Source organism: Lepisma saccharinum, chromosome 11, assembly GCF_977018435.1.
Source record: "Lepisma saccharinum chromosome 11, izLepSacc3.1, whole genome shotgun sequence".
Classification (NCBI taxonomy): domain Eukaryota; kingdom Metazoa; phylum Arthropoda; class Insecta; order Zygentoma; family Lepismatidae; genus Lepisma; species Lepisma saccharinum.
In genome coordinates this window covers 78,293,463-78,306,407 of record NC_139239.1, presented here as the reverse complement: position 1 = coordinate 78,306,407, position 12,945 = coordinate 78,293,463, and positions in this window count along the sequence as shown.

The window sequence follows — 12,945 nt, the reverse complement described above, 5'->3', positions numbered from 1 at the left end:
GACCACCTATAGGTAATTGGTAATGATTTAAATTATTGTTAAATATGTATAATGTTTTACCTGTTTTATCATCAACATCTGTAAGTATGCTATTGAGATGAATAATTAAGAAACCACTTAGTTTAGATATTATATCAGGAGAGGGTGCTGGTGTCGGCAGGTCCATAATAGTTTTTTTTGAACCCAAATAAATTCATTGGCATGTTTATTTATTTCAAATCATGCTCTGTAATTGGGCATTGATTACCACTTCTCAAGTCACAATGACCCCACGGTAAAGTATGTATGCAACATGATAAAATACATGTCTTATCGCCATGTGGGTCTAGAGCTACTTTTCTTACAATATTGGTAGTCAACAAGTGATTTTTACTCTGAATTCTATTTTCTGATGTTTTGATTAACCTCTGTGACTTGAGACAATTTTTATAATCTTCAAATTCAAGCTCTTTGTCTACAGTATATTTACCAATACCCTTAGCTTTTTTGGCAACAGCACCACTACATGTTTTAAAACTATACATTTTAGCTCTTAACCCAGCAAATCCTACAATAACATCGCCAAGTGTCTCATCGTTTAACTTGCCAGGCACCTTTTTATTGTGGGGTTGAATTTTTGAATGTTCACTGGTATCAAAATATTTAATTAATTCAGAATGTGATATATCTTTATAAACATCTTCTGTTTGTATATCATGAATAAAACTATCTGTATCCATATACATTAATTTTATACTATTATTATAAAAAGGTTTCAACACATCATAATATAATTTTAACATATGCAATTTTGCCAATTCTAATATCACCGCCCCTACATAAATAGGTTTATCAAACTTAATTTTTGTTTTTTTCATATTAAAAAGTGCCATATTGTCATCATAAATTCTTCTATAATTAAAATTCGGCTTTGCCACTAATTTTTTGCTCCGACTGGGGTCGGTAACTAATTTAACATCACTATGCTTTCTAACATTTTCTATTGTTTTGCCATATACTGAATTTACCATTAATTTAAAGAAAGTTTTATCAAATTGGCTTACTGCAGATGTACGAAGCTCGGCATTCGTATCAATATATAATTTCAACCATCTTGAGTGCCTGAATCTCAAAACTTTGCCAACCTTGGTCACTTTAACACAATAATGCATCAAAAACTGAAGATTTTTGTAATATATTACATAATCTTGTTTTGATTCCAAAGTCATCATTAGCTTTTTTGTTTAGAATTAGGTGAACACTTAAATGCAGAAATTGGGGGCAAATCAGAAAATTTGTTGTGTAAATCTTCAGGAATTATCAGATCAACTTCTAAGAACAAGCCATAGTTACTATCATCAAAATCCTGAAGATCCCCAATACTAAAATTTTCAACCCACTCAAGCCCTGCATATGGCAATTTATCCATCATAGCATACTCATATAAACTGTTAGCATCCACATAAAGTATATAATTTGATGGCAATTCTGGATCATAATCAGAAATATATTTATTATTAGCTCTGGCATATCTCTGAGAACATTGCACCATGCCTCCTCTTATACATTGCTCCATAAAAAGATAATATCTTGATCTTGGATTAAATTCAATTCCATTTTAGTATTCAAAAACATTACAGACCATGCTAGGCCTGGAGCACTATAAAAATAAATTGGATCTAGCCTATAATTTTCTATTGAAGATTTTCTAAATGCCTGAAGTATATCGGCTAAAAGAGTTACATCAAGTTTTAAATATGCCTTATGATAATCACCAAATGTGTGGCATTTTAAATTAGTCCACATCAACTGAGCATGGTGATAATCTTTATCAGTGATTTCGGTGGCCCTGAGTTTACTATAGAATGCTTTTTGTGGTGGTAAAGCACACTCATCAAATTTAAAAAATCAGTAACATAATCATATGGGTATACCTTTTCGCCTAATTAATTTCAAGTCCTGATTTGGATACGTGTCACAAGTAATTTTAAATTGGTCATCAGATAATTGACTGGCTAGAGTAGCCAAGCTAGCCGACAAAATTCTGTATGAAACAAGAAATCTTAAGTGAATAGGAACACCATTAACTTTAATTATCTTGCTAATAGCTATATATTTCTCATCATTTTCTGCTAAAATATTTAAATTCTGCTTGTCAAACCCCTCGTACCTGATCAGATGATGAAAATCATAATTAGATGCACCATGGCAAAATATTGGAACAAATTTTGGTCTCTGGATCTTAATATTACAGTTTTTACACAGAGCCATTAAGAATTTACCATTTGAATGGGAATGGTGTTTCACCTTGATATTTGTATCTGAAAATTCACAATTACATACCAGGCATTTTTTTGCATTATTGAAAATTTCAATTTGTTCTTCTGTTAAAGGTATCATAGGTTTTGATTTTAATAAGATATTAGATGCTATATCTTGGCACTCATTTTCTATTCTATGTGCAAATTCTTTGATAGCATTTGGTCCCATATATAATTGTGGTTCACTAGCTACACCATCCCGTATAACTATATAACAAAAACTAGAAGGTTCATGTAACTGGTATGATGTAATTGAAGATTCATCAGGATCTGGGTTGCAGAATGCAAGGGGTTTGAGGTTTGATTCAAAATCACAAACTATATATGCAGGGTGTTCCAACAAAGCTTCAAATTTTTTGAATTTGGCTTTTTCACTTGGACTAGGCATCACCATATGAACATGTTTGTGATTCCCACAATATTTTAAATGTTCAACTAACTTGTTTTTAGCAATTTCTGCATTTTTTTCACGAACACCATTTATTATTTTTGACCATCAAATACAGTTAAACATCTTCGGCACAACTTGAATATTCTATTAAATTTGTCTATTTGTTTTCTTACTAAAGCTTCAAGATTATGTATCAAAGTGTAATGGTATGTGCTATCCCCCTCAATTAAAAGCAAATCAATCGGAACAGCAAAATCATCATCAACTGTACTAATTCTGAGAGGTTCTATCAAGCAATTCCCAGCACTAGTGGAACAAATAAATACATTAATAGATAATGGTTTACCATTAATATCTCTGGCCTTTTCTTTCAAATTTATCAATATTCTGAACATACATTGGATATTCTAAGCCCTCCATTGCGTCATCAAAATCGTGTTCATATTTTTTATAATAACTTATTCTCTTTGAATTATTTAAAACTGGATACAAAGCAGCTAAAATACACCAAAAAAAGCATTTAAGCACAGCTTTTTTGTTTTCAATATTGTCAGGTAATGGCACATATGTCGAACCTTGTAGTGGGTTAAATTTAGAAATATTTATATAAAACGTGTGTGGACTTCCACATAAACTCCATTCTGATTCTTTTGCAGCAAATTCATAATGTTTAATAATCAATTGCTCTATCAACTTGCTTATTATTTTATCTAAATTTCTATTTGAATAAACAGCTATAGTTTCTGTTATGTGGGGGTGTGTAAATTTTGTTCCATTTGGTTTCTTATATTGTGTAAATAATTTGAAAGATAATTTATAAGAGCTATTTTGTTTATTTAGAATATTCTGCACATCAGAATTTATATTGTTGAAAAAATTCTTAATATCACATTTTGCGTCTGATATAAAACGGTAATCACTTAGTTGACCATTGAAACTACTATGAATAGGTGCATAGCGGAGCTGCTTTGCTGGTTTATAATTAATAGGTGTTTCAAGTTTTCTTTTTAGACCAGATGAAGATGTAGATGGTTGTGCAGAACAATTATTTTTATGTTTATATAAGAAATATTCCAGACTATATTTTCTATGACATTTTGGGCATATTTTTGTGAGAGTTCTATATTTGTCTGGATTACAATTCTTTTGGTGCCTAGCCCAATTAGAGCTAGAAATATTCGTATTGCATTGATCACAATATTTTTGATTTGGCATTTTTGTTATTAGTTATAAAATTTCTTGGGGTTTAAATTAAAACTCTATATTTAATATAAAATATGAATTAGGTTCAGCAGTGTATTTTGTATAATTATTGTATATATTTAATATGTTAATATTATTAATTTTTATCCTAGGTTTATTATATCAAATTTCTTGGGATTCAAATCAAAATTTTATACTTAATAAAACTATGACAAATTGTAATGCCAATATAGCTTACATGCACGAAGATGGAATAAGTATTGATCGACAGAAAAGCAGTGACCTACTGAAAGATTAACCTGCCTCAATTGCGTGTGCAGACCTGCATAAAAAGGCAATGACCCAATAGCATGTGTTATGTATTGATCTTGTACAACACACGGAGACAAATTACAACAGCAGCAGGCCAAAACTCTAAATATAAACTAATTACAGCTAAATATAACAAATATCAGACTTTTTTATACAAAATATAAGATTCTTGTTCAGTATACTAGAAATATGTTTAATATAAATAATAAAAAATTCAGTATATCAAACCAAACAGAGCTATAATATGAGGAGCACTGGAACAACACCTCTATACACTTCAACTATTCTCACAATATTAACTGATCTGTAGTGCAAGAGCTCTTTAAATAGCCTAAGCGCGGACCGCATCTAAAACAGTGAGCCAATCAGAAGACACCTATTACATCATAACCAACCAATCAGAAAACAACACACGTCTAATAATTTGTTGCATAATATTGAATAATAATTTGTTTGCACAACATGATGCAATAGAAGTAGACCAGAAGTAGACTTGTATGTGTGGGTAAATATATGTAGGTGTAGGTGTGTGTGGGTGTGTGTGGGTGTGTGGGGGTGTGTGTGGGTGTGTGTGGGTAGGTGTGTGTGGGTGTAGCTCTTAAGAGCATCTTGGATTAATTTTAAGTGTAGTTAAAACAATATTGAGAAAAGCCATATTTTTAACAAATTTATAAACAGCAATTTTAGCAAATTCAGGTTTAGCCACATCAATTTAAGGGGGTCATCTTTTCTCGGAAGCTTTTTTTTACAAAAATCGTAGGTTTTACACAGTAGCAATGAAATTTTATAGACATTTTGCCTTAGTTTTAAGTATTTCTATTCAGTCAAAACACCTCATCATTTATCGATCCAGTATTAGTATATTTTACACTACTCTGATTTGAAAATATTTTTCCAACACGTTCAATTTCACATTGGCTAATAATGGAATAGAAGCACACAAACTGTATTTTTTGAAAGACACAAAATGCATGACGAACGTATTTGTACATATATGTATTACTTTCATGTACAACATTTATTTTATTTATGCAACATGAAGCAAGAAAATTTTTCGAAAATTTGAAATCAAGGGGGCAATTGACCCTCTGTGCTCCCCCCTCCTGCAAGTTCTCTTGGCCTCTGAAAGAAAAATGCAAAAAAACACGTGAAAACTAATTCCATCTCGAGTATCCATTTGTCCTGTTATTCTCAGATTCCGCGAGTCTTGTTTTTCTTACTTAATGTTAGCCCCCCCCCTAGAATGTACTTAAGTTCAAGGTGCGGAAGGACAATGCCCCTGGCTCCCCTGCGGTTGCGGCACTGTTTGTGAGTGCCTTTTCATCAATTTCACGTCATCACTCATTATCGCGATAAGCTAGAAGTGTCAGAAAAGCAACGCTCAAGGTAGATAGAGATTAGGTAAAGCCATCCGAAGATTGCCGATCTTACACGAACGCTTGACGTCACCGGAGAAGCAGTGAGCTCGGCTGAAGCAGACGGCCCCTAGCATTTATATGGGAGATTCAGAGAGCGAAAGTATATTATTACTTTTAGGAGGGGGAAAATAATAATTGTCATCCTCCAAGATGATATTGAGGCATCCTTTTAATGATTAGTAACATAATTGAAAACGTGCTACTTTTAAAAGGGGGCAAAGGATATGTGAAAAAATGTATATGGAAAATCCATATTCCTGAAACTTTCTGACCGATGCGCTACAAAGAAAGTTACGTGTTCTCCTTGAGAATTTCGTCATTTTACAAATCGTAATATAATTTTAACAAAAACGTGGCATGCTAAAGAAGAATTAAAGAGTTAAAAAAATAATTGATTAATAGACTTAGTTTATTTTAGTTCGCTTATCTGTCATATATAGCTAACCTCAAAGATGAGGTTGCGTGATAATATGATGAAATTGAAGAAAGGAGAGTACACCCATGCCCGGGAGGGGATTCGAACCTGGGGGACCTTGGCATCGTAAAGCGTTGTGCTAACAACGTCGCCATGGAGGTCAGCATTACAAGGACGTAAACAGAAAGTTGCATCTATGTTTTAATATGCGAGAAACATTTGCGAGGAGATTATTGAAGTAACAAATAATTATTACAAGACGTTGTGATGAAAATTATTAATATATCTGAAATATCGAGAGTTGACCTTGCAGTCTCTAAATGTACTTTTAGAGTTACGCAAAACCTTTACTCAAAATTGCTAGTGTAAATTTATAAGCTATTAAAATTTAAAACTTATTCCTGTTCGAAAAAAGAAACTGCCAAGTCAAATTAATATTTCGTAGAAATACATATATTTTTCTTTCACGAGGCCAATAGAGTATTTGGAGGAGACGGTGGCTTGGGAAGGCTATAGCCCCGGATCTCGATCTGCAAAGGGGCTTCCAGTGGGAAAACATTGCTATGAAATAGTCAAGAAGAAGGGACGAAATGATTTTTTTTAAATGGCTCAAGAATACAAAGATACAACTGAAATCGTACGTGTGTGGGGGGGGGGGGGGTGGCTACGTGAGGTAACACAGTGGAATATGTTTCACAATACTAAAATTAAAATAAATATGTGGGAACAATAGAAATCAAAATATGTTGTAGCTAGTGACGGCGCAATAGTAAAGATGGAGGGGTAAATCATATTTTCCCGGGACAATCATGTTTATTATTCCGTTACATACGACACAAAAATGCATATTTTGGCTAAAAGAGCATTCATTCATTTATTTACTTTTGTCGTTTTACTGGGGCAGATAAAATAGAGAGAGATAAATTGTCGAACGAGAATAGGGGGGCGTTCCTGCCCCCCCCCCCCCCTGTAGTGTGGTCACTGCCTATAGAGGCTATCCATGAGTAAACAAAAACATATCGAACGGTACAATCGATTGTGGAACTGTAGCACAACAACTTCCTGTTCACGGCGGCCGGGTAATTCAAGCGCGCACTTGTGCCCTTTCTTCTCGTTTTGTATATCGGATGGAATGGATCATATAAAAGCACTTGACGACGAGGAGAAGAAGAGATATCAGGGCAAAGTAGAGGCCTTTGCATATCAATTGGATGAGCAACTAGGAAGTAATACGGCATTATTCCAGGGTGAGATCCATTTGCTGACCGTCGTTGCATTTGGCGATATTTGTCTACATATTTAATAGAAAGTAAGTTTCCTACATAGCGAGAGCGCTTAAAGCATGTAAATATTTGGATGCATTCATTTATGTTTTAAGTGAAAAAGTGCGAGATGTACGGACATATAAAAAATGGAAAAAGGAGCTTTTTTAATTCTTTCTTCAGTCAGGGCGAGTCAGAGGGATGCGGTAATGCACACTTGCAGGTTTCGTTCCCGTTTGAACGCATAAATACAAAACGCCCATTGTTATTTTAAGTCAGTTTTCTGCTATTTGTGTTAAACATGAAGATGAATAATAAACTGGAAAAATTAATGATGGGACAAACACAATGACACACCATTGTTGCCTGACCATAGTGTTCAAACCTCCATTGCAAAAGACGAAAATTAATAATAGTACCCGCACTTAATTTTCTGGTTACAGAAAAAAATATATCCTCTGGTTACACACACACACAAAAAAAATCTGGTTACACGAAAATTTAATAAAGTTCGTGTGTACTTCAAGAACGTAACGTTTAACCATAGAATAGATGTAACCTATCTGACAATGACTGAGGATCTTTCGAAAGGAAAAGTAATATTTTTGCTCATGTCACTAAAATAGAGACAAAATCGAGATTTGAATGATATCTCTTCTACCTTTAATGAAGTGCATGGGGTGCGGGACGCATTTTGGTTGGGAAGGAAACAGGACGGGGTATGTTTAAAGACCTGACGATCAAAACGGTAAAAATAATGTTATTTCCCGACTAAATTGCAAGATTATAGGGGCGGAAAATATTCAACATTACTAAAAAAAAATGTTATACACACAATTTCACCCTCGGGTAATGATTTATTTTGCATTTCTGGAATAAAAACTGCTAATTTCAATGAATTTCGGACATTTTGTACAAAAAAAAAGATGTAGGGAATAAACTACTTTTAAACTCTATCATTTTTCCGAAGTCTGGATTGGAACGGGATTTTTTTTTCAGGTCCCGACTTTTTGGGTTCCTGCACATCCGTTGTAATTACTGCGGAGTCTACTCCTGCTAATGGGCTTCCAATTTACACGCCTGACACTTGAATGCAATAATTTTGGCGCCCTCGATCTCGAGGAAATGGATGAAGAGAGATAGATCTGTGAAAGATTATTTAGCCCTGATCGTAGTTTACATCCTCCTTGTACACACCCATTCGTTCCTTTCATACATGACATAATCTCAGCTCCCTTTAGCGCATGTTGTGAGCCTACGAACCGGAAGTTGTTGTGCTACAAGTATAGCGTCCGCGCGAAGGTACTTCCTTCCGGTGGATAGCCCCTATAGCTATGCTGGAGAAGAATGGGCCAATTAATACGCTATTAAATAAAACATATACTTTTAAAACTTTTAGAGAGAGCACATACTTGTTTAATTTAATTTGGATCAGTTAATTTCTGAAGCCTGCCATATCCGAGCCTTCATACGGTGTAACTGCACTGCACTTTGAGCCCTAGCTGCTGCGATCAGGTGGCGGAACGAGCAGAATACTAATTAAAACAAATATGTGACAAATAGATATATATAAAAAAAAACAACGTGTTGAAGCTATTGACGGCGCCAAAGAAAAGACAGAAGACAAACAGGGGAGTGCAGTGATATTTTACGGGAAGCAGTCACGTTTATTACACCCTTACATTTACACAGTGGCGCAGGAACGTTTTTCATTTGGGGGATACAAAATTCAGGCTCACATATATATAAAGACCTGCACCTAGAAATACATTTCGGAGGGGGTTCAACCAAGTGTTGCAATAATAATAATAATAATAATAATAATAATAATAATAATAATAATAATAATAATATATAAATATATTTAATTAAATTAAAATATTAATTAAATTTGTAAATTAATTAATATTGTATTGTTGTTATTACATGAACAGATGAAATTGATTGATTGATTAATTTGCTTTATTTTACTTCGATTTTTGTGCCACTTTTGGCTAATTTGCGAATATGGGGATGAGTGATGATATGAGCAAATTGATGAATAGACACAAACATCCTTCCCATGCCGGGATTCGAACCCGGGATACCTGGCGTCGTAGCGCGATGTGCTAACCACTCCGCCACGAGGCCGGCTGATGAATAGGTAAAATATAATAAAATAATAGAGATATAACAGCACGTATTCATTACCTAGCTTACGTGCAGTTAAGATCGCAAAGATTTTGCATAAAACAACTGCCCTGAAAAGGAATTTAATGCCAAATAGGAAAAGAACTGAATATTTATTAAATAGCAAACAAGGAGTTAGATCCAATTAACGAAAAGTCAAGTTCCTGATTAATATTTTATGGATATTATCATTAGTTGTTTGCATAAATCTTTGGAACCCTTCAAAGCCGTATGAGCTAAATTCCTTGCCTTCCAATAAGTTCAGCGGAAATTACCATCGATTGTACAGGGTGGCTCAAAAAGTCACTTAACACCCTCGGTACAAGGCCACTGCAGCGCGCAACATGGAAATGGTGATGACCAATCGTTATCAGGCCAAGGGGGAACCACATTGACGCCACCCGCACGGTCGGCGGTCATCTTGATGTCCGCCATCTTGAATCCAACTTTAGAATTTTAAATGGGAAGGGGGTATTATGATATATCAAATCAGGCTAGAATTTCACGAGAAATGCAATGGTGAAGGTTTTTTTGACGTATCTTTAACCAGTAAAAAGTTATGACTGAATTCTTGTACCAATTTGCTCCTTTTCGAGGTGTTACAAAAGTGCCTTAAAATTTGTTTAGCGCATCGGTAATGAATCGAGATCAAAGTGATGTCTAGGGAGAGAAGTTCGGATGCCGTTGCACACGATTTTAATCGGATACATCCACGAAGAGCTGCTTATTATGAATGGTCGTCGCGAACAATTTACAGTGTTACGCTTCCATTGAATTAAAATTCCTTCAAAGTGACAAGGCTAATGTTTATGTTCATAAGGAAGTTCATAAACAGAATATTCGATGCTTTTTATCTGATAACCCATTTTCGACAGATCAAAGCTGAATGGATAGTGCTGGTAAGTTAATGGTGTGGCGTGCTGTGTGGAACACGATTGGTTAGTCAATTTTCCATCAACGAAACCTTAAACGCTTAGGGCTACTTGGATTTGTTAAATAAACAGGTTTTTTCATCCTTGCTTATGAAAGAAGGTACTTTTTACAGAGTTTTTTTCAATAGGGAGGAACACCAGAACACTATAGGAACGTTGTGAAGCAGTTTCTGTCCAAAGTTAGTTATCAGATGACAAGGGTCGCATATTCTGTTTATGAACTTCCTTATGAACATAAGCATTAGCCTTGTCACTTTGAAGGAATTTTAATTCAATGGAAGCGTAACACTGTAAATTGTTCGCGACAATCATTCATAATAAGCAGCTCTTCGTGGATGTATCCGATTAAAATCGTGTGCAATGGTATGCGAACTTCTCTCCCTAGACATCACTTTGATCTCGATGCATTACCAATGCGCTAAACAAATTTTAAGGCATTTTTGTAACACCTCGAAAAGGAGCAAATTGGTACAAGAATTCAGTCATAACTTTTTACTGGTTAAATATACGTCGAAAAAACCTTCACCATTGCATTTCTCGTGAAATTCTAGCCTAATTTGATATATCATATCACTCCTCCCTTCCCATTTAAAATTCTGAAGTTGAATTCAAGATGGCGGACATCAAGATGGCCGCCGACCGCGCTGGTGGCGTCAATGTGGTTACCCCTTGGCCTGATAACGATTGATCATCACCATTTCCATGTTGCGCGCTGCAGTGGCCTTGTACCGAGGGTGTTAAGTGACTTTTTGAGCCACCCTGTACTATAGCAAATGCTAACCAATTATATTTTGATCATTTACATTTACTACTTAGTAAGTCTTTTGAGGGGTGGGGGTTCGAACCCCCTGGACCCCCTAAATACGTCCTTGATACCTAGGTATAATGTGAAGCCATGGAAAATATTCTCTTTTAGAACAGCACACAGTCCTGTTATTTAATGCAAAATTTGCATAACTATTTTTTCTTTTTCTTAGAATTTATGTTTTTTTAAACAGATTTTGAAACCAGATAACAATTCTGAAACATATAAAGATCTGGACTTCGTTCTGGCCTTATTTGAATTTAACGGAACGGAAAATCAGGAGTTCGAAATGTGAAAATTGCGAATAAAGATACATCTATTCATTTTAATGCAGGTTGAGATTAAAGGGGGGTGAGGAGGAACCTTAGCCACCCCAACCAGGAATAATCATCTCCCACCCACTGAATATAGAAACCACATTATGAATATATCATACTTATAAGAGTTCCACTTCAGTTCAGTTCATTCTAATTTTAAAGTCCCATAGCTACGCATAAAAACACCTTTAAACAATTTATGGCAGATGTGTACCACATCCAATGTCTTTTAGAAACCATGTATTTGGAACTCAGACATCTGTAAGGCGGCGTTGTATTAAGAAAGAAAAAGTCGTAAGAAGTCCAACTTTGAAATATTTGTGAAACATTTGGCAAAGCATTTATTTGTTATATAATTAGCTGTAACTAATGACACTCTTCAAGCACTGAAAGTACTATCATTACATATACAAAACCGAAATCCTTCAGATGTCAGAGGAAGCAAGGAAAGGCATACGCTCAAAAGTTTTTTGTTTCTTTTCAATCTTTGGTGGACAATATGAAGAGCAGCCCAAGGTTTATTTTCGCATGTAGTAGTATTTAATGGATATTTTAGGGTGACATGTCAATTTCTCGTTTATGTGAAAAAGTTAAACTTTAATGTAAGCAAGAGCATGTGCGCGTCACAGTTAAAGATTTTCGCATCTACAAAGAAAATCCAAAACACATTCCCACCTCGCCGGCCTCCGTGGCGGGGGGGTTAGCATTGCGCAGTATTACGCCAGAGGTCCCAGGTAGGGCATGTTCATCAATTTCATCATATCATCACCCATCCTCATCTTCACGATTAGCCAAAAGTGGCAGAAATGCGAAGTAAAATAAACCAAATCAATCAATCATTCCCATCTCACTCCAAAGACATTGTGAATCCAATCCAAAATCTACCAATAGAACCTGCAGTAAGTTTCATTTATCTCGTGCATTCTCTGACTAATGTAATTTTCATGCAGATTGACTTTAGGGTATAACTTAAAATGGTGTTGTGTATATGTTGCATTCGATACCAAAATTAGATTTTAAGCAATTAATGTCCAATACATAGGTAAAAATAATTACCTCCTCCTCTGATAATATCGCAAATTGCACCCTGTTCAAATGTCTAGGAAAAATGTCATTTCACCTAGGAATGATATCGCGATGCGATGAGTCGAGAATTGTCACAGCCTCATCTCGTCTCCTGTGTGGCGAGGTCCTTCTCGTTCTTGTTTGTGATTATTTTTTGTTCGGTTTCCATTCTGAAGTTATTAAGACTTATTCTAGATTCACTTCATGCTCAGTTAGGCTAATCGGGAATCTATTTTCAAAATCTCTTAATATATGTATAGGTTTAAGTGTAGTTTTCCGAACACCCTCTTACAAAGTTATGAAATATATGGGTGAGGTACAGGAGTACATTGTACCCCCCAAGTTTGTCTGTAGTG